The 17698-nt window shown below is 33.9% G+C and overlaps 1 protein-coding gene across 3 annotated transcripts in view; it reads right to left on the minus strand.

The window, feature by feature from the left end:
• Window positions 1-17698, minus strand: part of Diaph2 (diaphanous related formin 2) — a 703438-nt gene that overhangs the window by 536622 nt on the left and 149118 nt on the right. The gene's annotated exons all lie outside the window — the stretch shown is intronic.

Consider the following 17698-nt stretch of genomic DNA (forward strand, 5'->3'; position numbering starts at 1 on the left):
TTTCTATCCCTTTCACCTCAACTATTACGCACATACACAAAGTTCCTGTGGATCCATGGTTTCCAATAAGGAAGGAAGATCCGGAGGGGGATGTTCAACTTTCCCATGACTATAGGAGCCTTTCTTAAAGAATTCAACAACAACCTCCCAAAAACTCAATTCATTACAAAGAAAACATATATCCAATTAAAATCCAGACAGAAAGAATGAAAAAAACATTTGTCAAAAGAAAACACAAAATGGCCAATTATTTATGGAATGAAAAGTTCAACATCACAACCTTATAGAGAAATGCAAATCAAAATTACAATATGTTATTTCACTCCAGCAGAAAGGTTTATTATAAAAAATGTATTATCAAAAATACTAAATGTTAAGAAAACTATAATGAAAGGGTCCAATGTACACTGTAGTGAGAATGTAATTGTACACCAATTATGAACATCAATATGTAAGAACACAAAAAAAAATAAAAATAGGACTGCCATATGATGGAGGAAGGTCATTGGATAATAAAGAAACTGCCTTGGCCCATTTGATTAGCCAGTCTGTAGGTGGGTGGAGTAAACAGAACAGAATGCTGGGAGGAAGAGGAAGTGAGCTCAGATGCAGGGCAGCTCCTCTCAGAGCCAGACGCGATGCAGCCAGCCGCCAGGTCAGACATGCTGAATCTTTCCCGGTAAGCGCACCTAGTGGTGCAATGCCGATTATTAGAAATGGGCTAAATTAATACGTGAGAATTAGCCTAGAAGAGGCTAGATGTAATGGGCCAGGCAGTGTTTAAAAGAATACAGTTTGTGTGTCGTTATTTTGGGGCATAAGCTAGCCAGGTGGCTGGGAGCTGGGTGGCAGGAACGCAGCCCGCAGCTCCCTCAACAGCCATACAATCCAGCCGTTCCATTATTGCATATATATCACATGAAAATCCATATGCAAATGATATATCTGTATTCACATCCCTACTAAAGCATTATTACCAATCATCACAATAAAAAAGCAAACTAAATATTCACTAATGGATCAAATTCTTCAAAATATACATACACACAATGGGATACTATATTGAGACATATAAAGGAGGGAATTCTGTAAATCGCAGTAACATGGAAGAATAGGAAGAAATTAAGCATAGTGACATAAAGCATGCACATAAAGACAAAATCTTCATAATTTCATTCATGTATATAAAATACAGTTATTTGATAGAGATTGAAAGTAGGATGTTAGTTACCACAGGCTAGGGTACTTGGAAGTGAATGGGATTGGAGAGATATTAACCAAATAATACATGCCTACAGAGAGACAGGAAAAGTAAGTTCAAGAAATCCACTGTAGGACATAATGGACAATAGAATATATCTTTAAAAAATACCAGGAGATTTATGGTCTTACAATAACTCTGAGATAATGCATTTGTTAATTAGCTACACTAAATCATATATATGCTGCAGAATATCATACTGTATAATATAAATATACAAATTTTTATATGCTGATACAAAAAAATAAGAACAAGCATGGTGATACACTTCTTTCATATCTGCACTCAGGAGGCAGATGCAGACAGATCTCTATAAATTTTAAATTAGCATCATCTACATAATGATGTCAAGGTCAGTCAGAGTTACATAATGAGATTCTGTCTCAAAAATAAATAAATAAAAAGGAGCTCATGGGTTTTAGAGCATTTGCTGTCATTTCAGAGACCTCATCAGTTCTTAGAGTCACATGACAGCTCTAACTTCAGGTCCAGGAAATCCAATGCCTTCTGCCTTCCACAGGCACCAGGAATTTATTTGCTACACATACATATGCAGGCAAACACACAAATATATAAAATAAAAATAAACCTTTTGTCTATGTAAAATAACAAATAAATTTGAAAACAAGAATATGTAAATATGACATACATCGAGAACACAACATGGAAAAAGGCACAGAAAAAATTACTTCCTATATGGGTAATAATGAGTGTGTGTGTAAAGGAGGGCAATTTAATTTTCATGGACTCAACTGACTACTCAGTTTTTCTTATGTGAACTAATGAACTGAGCTCTAAAAACATTACTACAATATAGACTGTGTAACTAACTCAGACTAAAATCAACTACTCCCTAAATTTCCAGGTTAAATCAAATAAAATAGCATCTTTGGAATCAAATAATATATTAGTGGCATAATGTTCTCAGTAGTGTTTAAAGAAGCAGACTTTTTAGGTTAGCATATGCAAATTTTAAGAATATATAGAAATGGGTCTTTAGGCTTCATTTTAGGAAACTGAATTTACTTAACAAATTCAAACAATTGTATTTATTCCCTACAGAAGTGATGAATTTAGAAGTTATCCAAGCTTCTGTGATAAATAATTCATTCCTATTGCATGAGAACCAATTTTAGATCTCAACTAGTATACAATGAATATCAAATAAAACCTGCTTGTCGCAAATCTCAACCTAACTTGAAAGAACTACCTAGTAAGAATACTGAACTACTACTTAGCATAAAATCTTTATAGAGTTTTTATAGAAGTACAATATTTTTGCCCATAAGTGGTATATATGTTACAGTAAGACAATATATCAATATAAACGGCAGTGTAACATTACCAATATAATGGAATTAGTTTTATAGACAATCATGTCTTTCTGCTTATAGCATTCTTACATCCAAACACTACTGATGTGGGATTCCCCTCTGTATGCTGTGAACACCATTGGTTAATAAAGAAACTGTCTTCGGCCTCCCCAGAACAGAATAGACGGCGGTGGGGGGGGTAAAATATAAAACACTGAACGGGTTAATTCTAGATGTAAGAGCTAGCTAGCAATACGCTTAAGTGATTGGTCAAGCAGTGATTCAAATAATAGTTTCTGTGTGATTATTTTGTGAGTCTAAGCAGCTGGAAAACAAACAAGCAACCTCCTACAACATATTACCACTGTGGATCTGAACATAATAAAACACACAGTCTCATTTCTTCAAATTAATGCATAGAAATAATACCTCATAAGTAACACCCTATGATTTATTATATTAGTGTATCTTTTTCAAAAAGAAAATTAGTGTAATCTAAAATACAACAAATACATATACATCCTTAAAAGACTTTCTTCTACTGTAAAAATATATGGATGTTAAATATCTTCAATAATTAATATAAACTCTTTATAAGCTACTTCACAAAGTGACAAAAAAGTTAATTTATCAAATATATACCATGCATCTCATATTTTAAGTTGATGTTTATACTGTACAAAATGCAAAAAAATAAAAATTATACTACCCAAATGTGATATCAGTTAAAGAACTATGCTGCCAATCCCATATTCTTTGGATATAACAAGACAAGAGGGGAAAAAGCAAGCCATGTGGAGTACAGTAGGTTAATGCACTGTTCCTGACATTTCTAACCACTATAATTACGGACAAGAACACTTTAAAACAGCACTCTCAAAGGAGTCTGTTATATAATGTGCATCTTTGAAAAAAAATCTTACAAAAATGCAAAGCCTGTAGATTCCTCAGGTTATTTTAAAGTTGAAGCAGGTTTTGGACTAATATTAGAAATTGTAGCAGATCCTCATATCAAGAAATATAATGAGCTGATGAGAGACAGGACATAGTCCTATGCATTAAGAAAAATGTGAACTTGCAAGGGAATTCCTGTCTAGCAAGTACTGTGCATATAACCAAGGATTAATCATTTCTCTAAAAGAATATGTACACACAAATTGTATTAACATATGAAACCAACAGACATAACAAAAATTAACTGACTCTTAATATTGTTAAATGGTTATAAGAACTAACTGTAGAGTCAGAGAAAGTTGATTTCAATCAAGTTTCTGTTACTTAGGACTATTTGATTATACAAGTGACTTTTTTTCTGAATTTCATTACATATTGCATAATTGAGATTTAAGACTTAAACATAAATCATACTTTACTATACCAAATTTATATTTATACATACAATGTATAATTGCTGCTTGGTTCCTATCATTCTCAACATGTTAGGAAGCAAATCCAAAGCCTTCCACATACTAGACAAGTACTATACCCTTCACCCTTTGCTTTGTGAAATAGGTTCACATTATGACACCATGTAGTCCAAGCTCTCCTCAAATTCTCCTTTCTACTGGCTCTGCAGAGTGAGATTACAGGCCTATAACACTGTTCCTGTCACATCTCTTTCCTGAGTGCACTGTGTGATATTCCATGTAGAGTTCCTAATCTGTAGAGACTGTCAAACAAAGCAATAATTATTACCATTGTACTAATGAAGAAATTGAACTAATTAAGTCCAGAATATTTTCAGAAAGTGCAAAGCTCCCTGTTAGTGTCTGGACAAAACAGATCCAAAACACGTACCTTTCCAAGGGCCTGTTTGTTCACAAGGCCCAATTGTCACTGGGATCCTGCATCCAATAAACTCACAAATTTTCTAGTTTTATTCTCACCCACAATGTGGCTTTCAAATATACCCTTGTATATCAAGCATACCATCTCCTTAATGTTGCATTATTCTTCAAAATAAGTCTTTACATCATGGATTAGCCACAATAATTAAATTTTGTAAATTCAGTATGTATCCTCAAACACACTGATTTTAGCAATTTCCAAAATTCATTGGAAACATAGCTATTGTTTAATGTCTGATACACATTGTGGTCCTGGAAGTGCAGAAAATTATAAGGTTGAAGTAAGGACTTCTTTGAGTCATTATACTTTTTATTTTTAAAATTATAATTATAACCTTCCATCTCCTTACTCTAACTACTTCCATGTACCACTTTAAGCTCTCTTTGAAACTCATGGCACCTTTTTCATAAATGTTAGTGTGTATGTGCTTACATGTGTGGTGTATCGTGCTTCCTAAATATATAAATACAACACAGTCTGTATAATGTTGAATACAACAATTTATATACATATATATATACATATACATACATGTATGCATGTATTTCAGGTATGACTATTTGGTACTGAACAACCAGTTAGTGTGCTCTTTTCGGGGGTAGACTATTTTTTCCTTTAGAATATGCATTTGTTGAAACATAAAGATTTCAATAAGGAGAACAATTTTTTTCTGAGATATACTATAGAAATTACTTAATTTAGAGATGTATATCTTCTAGCTAATTTGTAGCAATTCAAACAAAATGTTATGCATCATTACTGCTAAATATGCCAACAGGTTTTTTCAACTAATCTAAAACATTACAAAGCAGTCACTGGAAAGACTATCTCATAAAATATTAAAAATTGATATAATTTCACATAAAGCAAGGGGCCAGAAACTGAGATTAAAACAAATAGTAAGAGTGAAATAAAATTCTTTCTCCAGAAAACTATTACTTGTATAGTTTAAATAAACTACATGTCTGGATCTGAAAGTGAACCAATCTAAAGTATTTAGATATAATATGGCCTTGATACCAAAATTTCAGGAGTAAATAACAGTAAATGCCTTAAATCCTTGTGAAAGTACTTTGTAGACATAAGAGATGATTAGTTTATCTGACATTAGTGATTTCAAAGAAGCTCTTAGCTCCTATGATACGTTCATTTTCATGGAAGCAAATAGCATTATGTATGGCTTTTATTTTTTGTTCTCATAAAGTGAAGTTATTTGCCAAGTAAACATTTATTAAGCATCATCTATGTGCTAGAGACTGGGTACATGAAAAAAATAAGGACACACGTCAAGACTTGTTTAAAACGCTAAGAATATTATTTGCTTGTCTGTTGTATATTTCTTCATTTCCTTGAATTTGGTATCATTTTTTCTCAGCCCCTCAAGAGCTGGGTTAACAGGCACACACTATCACACCTGTTGAGAGTAACTTTTTGTTTGTTTGTTTTTTGCTTTTTGTTTTTCGAGACAGGGTTTCTCTGTGTTACAGTCCTGGCTGTCCTAGAACTCATTTTGTAGACCAGGCTGGCCTTGAACTCACTGAGTTTCACCTGCCTCTGCCTCCTGAGTGCTGGGATTAAAGGTGTGTGCCACCACCACCCGGCCTGAAAATTATTAATAAAAATGTCCATACATTAACCCGAACATTTCAGTTTATACATACTACTCACATAGATCAGAAAAAAATGAGAACAACTTGCAGATGTCTTTGTGAAATTCTTCTTTAATTCAAGAGGTCAATTTATTTTTGCATTACCCCTAAGTTCCAATGGAAATAAATCAAATTATAAAAGCAAACACTTTAGTATTATATTTTAAATGCCATACTACCTCATGGTTAAGTTTTTGAATGACTGACAGTCCTTCCCAAATTTTAATATTAAATATAAGAATACATTTGAAGTAAGAAGACAAAAACAAAATCTAATAGTTTATAACTTACATATGTTTTAATACACTTGAATAAAAAGTAACAAATATAGTAGGCTATTATTAAATTATGGATTAAAATGTATGGTAGTATAATAATTATTACCATTCAAATACCAGATAGAATGTAGATTTGGGTCCTTATATTAAAACTGTCTTGGAAAAACACAAAATGTATTATTTTTAAAAAAATTCTCATTAATCCAACTAGCATCCATGTAATATAAGGTATTTTTTTTACCTTATTTGCCCCACTTTACATATTTGACAAGTTCTTCAATCAAATTTGGCAATAATCCACAATGCATATGAAGCTGAGGATGGAACCTAGGGTATTTAATTTCTAATCCAGTATCCTATTCATTAGTTTTTTTTTCTCTGATGTCTTTGGTGCTTTTCATTATTCTAAAATGCACTTCAGACTCACTTATTCAAGAAAGGAGTGAGTTAGTTGTCAAGGGCAAAGAGGTTCAGAACTCACAAAACAAGTGTTTATTTGTTATTAATAGTAACAATATGTGGCACATTATCACGTGCACATCCACACACACAGAATTCCAAATGTAAACAAAAGTCTACATGTCATACTCACTACCTTCAATGTAAGTTGTATAAGACTTAACTGTGTCGATTGAAAATAGTTGATACATAGCTGGGCATAGTGGTGTACGCCCTTATTCACATTATTGGGAGGAAGAAGCAGGGGGATCTTTGTGGGCTTGAGGCCAGCCTGGTCTACACAGTGAGTTCCAGTACAGCCAGGGTTACATAGGAAGATGGGAGACGCTGTCTCAAAACAAAAGAAAACAACATTTAAAGAAAAGCAAAAAATTGATAATGAAAGATATACAGAAATCCAGAAAAAAAAATTGGAGAACACTGATAGTCTTAGTTAGGGTTTTATTGCTGTGAAGAAATACCGTAACCACATGACCATGGCAACTCTTATAAATGGAAACATTTATTTGAAGCTAGCTTACAGTTTCAGAGGTTTAGTCTGCTTTCACCATGGTGGGAAGCATGGCAGCATGCAGGCAGACAAGCTGAAGAAGGAGCTGAAAGTTCTACATTTTAATCCACAGGAGCAGAAGTGACAACTCACATGAGCCTTTGGGAGTCATACCTATTCAAACCACCACACTGATAAGAGAAGTTTCGATGCAAATTTTGAAGACGGAAATTCACTGCAGTAATGTTAGCAACACTTATGTTTCACAGAATTGTTTTAGAATGGCATGTGGTAAAATGAGCAAAACAACAACAACAACAACAAAAATTATAAACTCTCTTTGATCTAATAATGCCATTCCTATATTGTAGATAAAGCTTTACATTCTAGAATTCTCATGACATCAGTTTTATATACTTTAATTATATTTTGAAATTATAGTACATTTCTCTCTTCCCCTTCTTTCCTCACTCCTTCCCATATACCCCCTGCTAACCTTCAGATTCACTGTCTCTTTTTTCGTATTATTTTTAAGCACCGAAATATGCAATTGCTTAAGAATCCAGAAGTAGAGAAATAAAAAGATAAAACTTTTAAAAGGAATCTTCCACAGATATTAAGATATTTTATGCCGGGCGGTGGTGGCGCACGCCTTTAATCCCAGCACTCGGGAGGCAGAGGCAGGCGGATTTCTGGGAGTTCGAGGCCAGCCTGGTCTACAAGAGCTAGTTCCAGGACAGGCACCAAAGCTACAGAGAAACCCTGTCTTGAAAAACCAAAAAAAAAACAAAAAAACAAAAAGATATTTTATAATGGGGAACTTATCTTCAAGTCAACTTCACTGCAAAAAGTACAAAATTCTATATATTGTATGATTTCAGTTACGTGAATATGTTTTCAATATCTAAAAAAACATACAGCAATGTGAATGGTAGTTATACCTAAGCAGTACAAGATTTCTGTTTGTAATTTGCCTAATGATTTATGTGTGCGTGCTTGGACTGGGGGTCAGTTATAGTTTGTACCAAGCATGCAAGAGGCTCTAGATTCTATCCTTAGTACTAAAATAACAGCAAAAAAGAACACAGCTTGTATTTAGATTTTCTCAATTGTGAATTACTTTCATAATTGAAACATATAAAGTGCTATTTTTAAATTTTACAGATATGAAAGGGTATAAGGTGAGAATAAAACATGTAACAAGGGAAAGAATAAAATGAATAGCAATAAAAGAGACAACCTAGTGCAGGAAAAAAATATAAGACGGAAAAAAGAATGATGGAGACAAAAAAAAGCATGTTTTCCCACCAAAAAGCCAGTGTAATCTGTTGACTTAATCAACCAATAGAGATTTCAAACCCTGCGAGATAAGATGGAACCACTAAGGTGTCTAAAAAGTCTTCCTGAAGGAACATCTGCTATGAACTGGCTGTCAGGAATTAGGAAATTTAAGAGTCAGGAAGTATCTCAAGCACAGAGCATATGACCTGGAAAGTTCAAGTGAAAGAGAAACTGAATTATGAAATTTATGTTATGACTATAGAGAATGAGAATTTGAGAGAAGCAGATATTGGTGAAATAAATATAGGCCAAACATGAAGGTCCTGCAATGTCCCGCTAATGGTTTTGGGCAATCTCAGGCAAGGTGAAATCATTGAATGACATGTTCATACAGGTTTTTAAGGGCAAAAGTGAAGCAAGGCCCAGAGAAAGGGATAAACAGGAAGTTTCTACTGGAATCTACAAAGGGATAGTGGAACTAGCTCTTGTAGACCAGGCTGGCCTCGAACTCACAGAGGTCCACCTGCTTCTGCCTCCCGAGTGCTGGGATTAAAGGCGTGCACCACCACCACCCTGCTGAACTTTGACTTTTCAAAAGCACAAGTCAAGCCCGGTGTGTCTTTCCCTCCCTTCTTCCTGAGAATCCTAATGCAGAACTCTGAGCTACTTCTATGCACCAGGTCTGCCTGTGTGCTGCCATGCTTCCTAACATGATAATAGACTAGATCTATGAAACTGTAAGCAAGCCTTAACTGAATGCTTTCCTTTATAAGAGTTGTCATGATCATGATATCTCTTCACAGCAATAGAAACTTTAACAAACACATATGTTAAACTAGAAAGGTAACCATGAACACTGAGAATGTACAAGAGTAGATAATCAGAACTACTTTACCATGTAAAATCATTAGACAAAGTGGGAGTACTACAATGTTTGTTTATTTTGCATTTAATGTCCTTAACAAAAAGCATATTTCATGCTGTAGTTATACATTTAAAGATTATCTACTAGGCTTTTGTACTTTCATTTATTTGCATGAATGTATACGCTATTTAGTGCACGTCTATATATGTGTGTATTAATTTTCATGCTTCATATTATTATCAAATTAGTTCTCCATTACAAAAATGTTACCCTTGTGTCTCTGAATAGCATTGCATATTCTTTTATGTTCCCATTTTTCATATGTATGAAAATTTTGTTAAATTCAATAATTCAAATAAATTGTTCATTTTGCTGTAATTATAACTAGAGAAATTTAAAGAAATGTTATATACTTATACTCTCATCTAGAATTACAGTCTCTTAGTAGTCTATTTATACAGCTTTCAGATTTATTTATGTAGATTTTAGAAAGCTCATTATTTATTTACTATGATCAATTTATACCTTACATATTAATGTTCTCTTTTTCACTGTTTTTCAACACATTATTTTTATAAAGAAATACCATTGGTACCTTCTCACTTTAGTAATGAATATGTAGGTATATAGCAATCTATTCACTTTATCCTCCTAACTCTCATAATTACCTTCAGATGAAAAATAAGAAAAAAAAATGGCTTCAGGATTTTGAATTTCTATTCCTGTTGTAAATTACTTTTCTTAATTTTTTTCAATTAACCTTTATATAGGGAAACAGAAACTGAAGTATCACTGATGCTTCAGTTATATGTTTCATTTTGTTAATATGATTCCAATAGCTATCTATAGGTATCTCTGCCAGGGACTGGTCCCTATGTATCTTGTCCAATCCCAAGTGGTCATCCTTGATGTACATGAGATATGCTTCATGTACCCAAGATCATATGTTTGTGTGTGTCTCTGTGTGTGTTTGTTTGTGTGTGTGTGTGTGTATGCATGCTTAAGGTTAGTACTTTGGGTATTCAGTAAATACATCAAAATTTTCCAGGTACATCTGACGTGCATAGCGGGAACTATTTTGGAAATGGACATATAAATGCATTTTAACTGTTTCAAATAGATAATATGACTAGAAATTGCTTTGGAACTTTCACTACTACAATAAACCTAGTCTATCATTTTGCTCAAGCAGTACTTGGAACTTCTGAACATTCTTGTAAATAGGTAGCTGATTATTATTCTGGCGTGTTCACTCCTTGCTGTAAACATGAAATAATTTACAGCTGTAAATGATGAAAGAACTTGCAGAAGTTTCAACAAATTCTATAGCATATGCTCTCAAAAAAGCATTCACATTATACTCATGTACAATGCATCCAAAATGAAATAGCAAGGCAAGCCTTTTCAATCCTGCCTTAATTTAAAAACAAAACAAAAACCAAAACAATTCTGAATGCTAAGGGATATGTGCTGCTTCCAGTTCATTGTCTTGTGACAATGTGCATACCTTTCATTTCTCTAGAAATATTGAAAATTCAAATACAAAGACCCTTGTTTTTGTTTCTTATGGTGATTGCTCCATTGCTGCACACCAGAGAGATGCAATGAATACTAGCAGAAAGAGAGAATGAGTAACAATAGGCAGCATTGGAATAGCAGAATGTTTAGGATGCACTCCTCTCTCTGCATCTTTCTGCATACTTTCTTGTCTTTCATGTAACATTAAGAAGAATAAATAATTCTTCTGAAGTATATAAATCCAACTAATTAATACTCTACTACTTCAACACTACCATGAACTTCAAAGACATATCACCATAGTTACATAAGCACTATAGATAGGGAAACATCTTCGCTTCTGTTTTTTACATGTTCTGAAAAAGATTTTAAGTCCTAGGGTATACACATTGAACTTTGGTGCCTATTATGTAAATATTAAGAAACAAATATTTAATTTTAAATTATTGGAATCAACATATCATAAAGTGAGACCCTGCTAGTGGCTTATTAAAGGACAAATGGAAGTAGGTATTCCATAAAATAGGCATCAAAGAGATTCCCAATATCTTTCATACTTTGAGCAACCTACACTCCATGCACAAACATGTTAATGGATTTCCTTTTGTTCTGTATTTGTTCTTCACCATCTTTTCTTAAAGTAGACACTAACACATGGTTGCATATAGTATTTCCTTCCCAAGATGCCTGTTAAAGCCAGTTTGCATCTATCTGTTATTTCAAAATCATTTAAAATAAATCTAGATTCATTAAGTTTAATTCTCAGAAAAGTTCTAAAATTGTCATATTTCAAGAATTTGAATGGTGTTCTAAAGATTGTAAGGTTTAAACAGTTTAAATCCTTAGCTATGAATTTATCTCCCTTCTCAGATTCTTTGCATATATTTTTAAAACATTAAGCTCTAATTTGCCCACAATAAAAATTATTTTTTGTACTTTCTTTGCTTGTCTAATCTTTACTCATCATTAAAGATTCAGCTTAAATATCAGTTCCTTGGGAAAGCAGTCCCTGTCCTCCCAAATGAGGTCTCTCTAATCTCCTGGATGTCTCCTTTAAGCATTTAGAATAATTAAAATGAATATTGGTTTAGATCTGACTCCCTATCATCCTGAGAACAAAGAATGACCATTCTTTTTAGAATAGTCTATTCACCTGGTGTTCAATAAAAATACATATCCAGTAAATGAATATATGAAAAACTATTCTGTATCAATATGCAGTATATTTATTTATAGCACAGAAAGAAATATAGCCCTTGTTGTCATATGTTACAAAGCATGATACAAGCCTAATTTGAAGAATATTACAATGGAAATATTTGGAGGTTTTAAAGCCAAAGTTAGAGCCTTAGCTATCAGTTCAAATTTGGATAAAACATGTTCCATCATGAGTTTAATTACATTATAGTTTCAGTAACTGATTAAATGAGAAAGTAAGTCATGCTCTACCAGCATTTCAAAGAAAAGCTGAGGAAAAAATAAAAATTATAATTGTCTGAGAAAGCTATCTTAAACAGTGGAAAGACTAATCATAATACATGGGAGAAATTTAAAGTGCAGAATAAAACATAAATGAGATTCATAAATATCGAGTCAAGAAGCCCAAATTTAAAGAAAAGAAAACTGCTATGAAACATTTACTTGGTGCCTCCTACTTACCCGAGGGAGACTGAAAATTATTAGATTGTATTCTAAGCCTGCCAGTTGGTCATTTCAGACTTTTACCTTTTTGTTTTTTAACTAATAGCACTTCATTTCAAGTTTATCATATAAAATCCATAAAAGAACAAGCAAGTCTAGACAAGGCAAATAAGGTTTGAGGGTTTTTGTGTGTGAGGGAGAACATGAGCAAGGAAGTCAGGACCACGAGGGGTGCACCCACCCACTGTGACAGTGGAACTGATCTATTGGGAGCCCACCAAGGCCAGCTGGACTGGGACTGAATAAGCATGGGTTGAAACTGGACTCTCTGAACATGGCGGACAATGAAGGCTGATGAGAAGCCAAGGACAATGGCACTAGGTTTCCATCCTAATACATGAACTGGCTTTGTGGGAGCCTAGCCTGTTTGGATGCTCACCTTCCTGGACCTAGATAGAAGTGGGAGGACCTTGGTCTTCCTGCAGGGCAGGGAATTTGGACTGCTCTTCAGTATCGAGAGGGGGGGGGGGGGATGGAGTGGGGGGAGGAGAAGAGGAGTGGGGATAGGGGGAGGGGAGTAGGGGGAGAGGGCAATATGTGGGAGGAGGGGGAGGGAAATGGGAAACGAGGAGGAGGCAGAAATTTTAATTAAAAAAGAATAATAATAAAAAAAAAAAGAGTGTAGGGGCACTGGCAGTGGAAACAGGAGGAGTCCCTGATGAATGATCTAGCTTTTGAAAGCCTATTTCCTATGAAGAGAAGCCTTTCTCAGCCTAGACACAAGGAAAGTGCCTTTGTCTTGCCTCAATGTAGTAATTAACAGAATTCATTGACTTCCCATGGGAGGTCTTACCCTCTCTGAGGAGCAGATGAGGGAGTGAGGGGAAGGAGGGGGAACTGGGATTAATATGTAAAAAAATAAAATATTATAATTTGCTATTATGTAATGCTTTCATATGTTTAAGCTTATAATGAAAGTTAATTTGTGTCTATAATAACATATTTAAATTTTCCTATAATATTGGCTTATAAAACTATTCCAAAACCAGGCATAGTGGCACACGCCTTCAATCCCAGCACTCTGGAGGCAGAGGCCGGTGTATCGTTGTGAGTTTGAGGACAGCCTAGTCTAAAAAGTGAGTCCGGGATAGTCAGAAATTTTATACAGAGAAATCTTGTCTCAAAGAAGAAAAAAAAACTGTTTCAAGCATCAGAAAATTATAAATACATGAGTCTTCAATAAACAACCTACAGTACTTTTACATTCTCATTCCTACCTTCTCAAACCTAAAACTCTAAAAAAATAAAATAATTCACATAAAATGAATGTCTTCAGGATGCTTTAATGGAAACACATAGGCCTAACAGTAAAAGTATTAGAATAAAATCTCGAGACACATACACACCAAAAATGTACATTAATAAAAGTCTCAAACCCTCAATTATCTTTTGACTAAGCATCACAGAGCCTTCCAATGTTGACTAAGAACATCAAATAGTGATATCACTGCCCCTCAATGAGTTTTTAAGATATTCATAACTAGTTAAGGCAAGCTTTTTATTTTTAACCTAAAACCTGTAACAGACAGAACTACATCCTCCATTTGCATTGGAACGCTTTTGCAGCCAAAACTCTCCAGATACAGTCACAGAAATGCCAATTTGACAAACACACAATTCACGAGAGTATAATGAATCAAATGTACTACTTGTATCAGAAATGATTTAAGGATGATGTGAAACACATTCAAAGAAACAATATTGTATGCGTTGGCAGAAAAACATGAAAATGGTATGGAGTCAGATCTCTAGGCATTTAGAGATTCACTCCAGCCTGTTTCTACATTCAGTCCATCAGAATTCCTGTTCTTTGGGATTAACAACTTAGGCCAGAGTGTTGACTCTCCTTTCTGTTTTTCTCACAACAGAGAGTTCACTTAGAAGTCCAGTTCCTTCCAGCTATTCACAGAAGAATCTTAGGAAGAAAATACCTTCCAATTATGTCAAGAAGATAAGTCAACTGAAAGTTTATAGGAACGCTAAGCAACCACTAAAAACAATACAGTAAACATCATTTCTGTAATTTGGTTATGAATATACTCCAAAAAGTCACTTAATTATAAGACAATTATTTTGTAAAACAAAAATTGAGTAAGATTAATGAGTTGGTCACAAGAAGTTAAGGAATAGATTCCTGAAATTACCTAGATTAGGTCACCTATGCAGCCATGTAATCTTGAAGAAATTGTTTAAATTCTCCATTCTGCAGTTTAGGAGAAACACTACTTACTTTCTTTGGAATGTTCTGACAAGTGAATTAAGATAAAGCAATTAGAACGATGTTTATTACATAGAAAATAGGCATCAAAACCTAGATACTATTTCTATTATCTAACTAATCTTTTCTATACTACATCTATAATAAATATGATGACACATTTTTCTAAGACAGATCAAAGTGAAGAAAGTTTATTCTGTTAAATTATAATACTACTACATGTACTAATATATAACATAATAATACTATATATAATACATATAGTGCCAATATAATATAACAATACTGGAAGTATTTGGTCCAGTTGGATTTATTACTTATTATAAAAGAAGAAACTTGCTAAAGTGAATATGAACCCCAATAATGAAAATATCACAAAATCTCTAAAAATACTTTTTTCTGTGTTATTTCACTGGAAGAGCAGAAGTAGAAAAAAATTGAAAATGTCATATGAGCCCATGAAGTAAACATTATTTTAAAAAGAGACTTTTCTAACTATTTGATTCACGTGTTCTAACTAGTGTCCATATGGATATGTGCAGAAATTGCAGGTGCCTGTGAAGACCAATAGAGGGTGTCAGATATCTTGGAGCTGGAGTTACAGGCAGATGTGAGCAACCTGATGTGGGTGATGAAATCCAAAGAAAGGACTTTTGCAAGAGCAGAAAGTATTCTTAACTTCTGAGCTATCCCTCCAGCCCACATTTTAAAAGAAATATTCTACATTTGTATGTGTGTACAGGTACTAAAAGCCTATTTAAGTATCAAATGATAGCAATGCTACTATATTCTTTTGGATAATTGTATGTTCTAAGTGAAATTAGTACAAGTTCGTATAGTTTCTTTGCAGTATTTTACTTGCAATCTGGTAGCCTCACCATTTGCTAGCAAAAATTTTTACCAATTGTCTGTAACGCCTGAAAAATAACAGGTGGGTAAATAGAGACAGTGGATAAATTAGAGTGAGTAAGGAAAAAATGATTACCTTTAAAAGAAATACTGAAAAAAAGACAGTACCACTAAGTCTATGCAATATGCATCTCAGAGGAAATCACCTACAAGTGAGCAATATACAAAAATAATGATCATGCTTTAAATAATTAAAGCTCTTTTTAAATTCCTTTAAATTATATTACACAAAACCAGATAGCCATTACCCAGAAGTTAGAGTTATGAGTGGAGAATATTCCAGAAAATATTTCTGATGGTCAAGGAACAACAAATGACAGTTCTGTTAACACTTTAAGAAGCTAAGATTTCAGATACCAGTCTTTCTGACTTTTCCTGATCCCCAAAACTCTGAGAAAAAAAATCTTAAAACTATCATTTAGCATTTAAAAATCTCTCAACCAAGTGGCTCTGCCCTTTAAGACTCTCTTCAAAAAAGGCAGGCTAAAGTAAAAGTATTTATCATAATCTTTCTCTATTCCCTACCTCCCCCCCCCAAAAAAAAGAATTATCAGTAATGTAGACACGAAAATTACTTTAAAAGCTTAATGTTGACTGGTTTTACGTAAATGGTCAATTCACTTTCAAAAGGTTCAAAGTACCTCAAATTGTCAAAGTATCCATTGATTTCACAAAATCTTTTGATAATTTTCTGCTATAAAATGTGAATACTGTTAGCTATTGCCAAAATAAAGGTCCTCCAAATCTACAGGCATCACAGCCACAAATCATATAACTCAGGTAAGTATGGGAAAGTACAAAACAGCAGTTGGCATAGCCATTAAAATCAAATAATAAATCCCCTTATGATCCTACCAGTTTTACTTAAAATGACAGTGGAGAAATAAGAGGAACATGGACCCAGTCCCATTTTCTCTCCATAAGTTACAAACATCATACCATAACGAGAGAAGAGGGTAATGTTCACTAAGTCATCCACATATCTTTTTATTGTTTTGTTTTCAAAGACCAGGTCTCACTATGTAGCTTGGTGAAGTGGGGTACTCTTATAATCTGTAGTCCACTGAATGCTAGGGTTTAAGACAGAATTAGCAACATGTTAAAACCACATCTTTCTAAAGGTGATACAGAAGCACATCCATGAGGTAAATGGGAATGGAAGAACACAACTTATCTAAGGTTAACTATCTGAGTGTTCATTAATTGCATAAAATAAAAAAGAAAAACAAAGCCTGCTATATAGTGAGTGAATCACTGTGCAAAGGAGTTTTAGGCATACTGTACTTAGCATTTCTATCAACCTGCAAGATAAGCATTGTCACCAACTTTAGAAAGGAAAAGACAAAGGAGACTCACTAATAGCCAAACAATTATTAAGAGGTACAAACATAGGAAACATTAAGGAAGAGGAGGTTGGAAGTGTGTAAGAGTTGGAAGATCTGGAGATGGGCTAAAAACATCACTCCCTAGATTTTATACAATTATTTTAATCATTAATTAACATCAGCTATAGTTACCTACACTGGATTCTCACAAACCAGGCCTTTTAACAATAAATCAATGTGTGTGTAGGGGGGCAGTGGCTCAAGAGTCCCTACCTTTTAACACTGAACTACTAGCTATGGACAGATTAATCACTGTCTTCAGTTGTGTACCATCTGCTGAGTCCACTAGACTCCAATAGATAGTTCCAAATCCACAGTAAAATAGTTGACTATGGTTAACCTTGGTGGGTCACTAAACAAAAAGGATGAAATATGAATGTAAGAAATTTGGGGGAAGGAGAGGGGAGGATGGAGAGGTAGGGAGGTGGGAGATGAGAGTGATATGGTACACATCTATGAAATTGTAAGACAATATTTTTCTTTATTTATTTTATGTTTTATTTAAATGATATTTTTCATTCAT

The sequence above is a fragment of the Chionomys nivalis genome, chromosome X (genome assembly GCF_950005125.1).
Source record: "Chionomys nivalis chromosome X, mChiNiv1.1, whole genome shotgun sequence".
Classification (NCBI taxonomy): Eukaryota; Metazoa; Chordata; class Mammalia; order Rodentia; family Cricetidae; genus Chionomys; species Chionomys nivalis.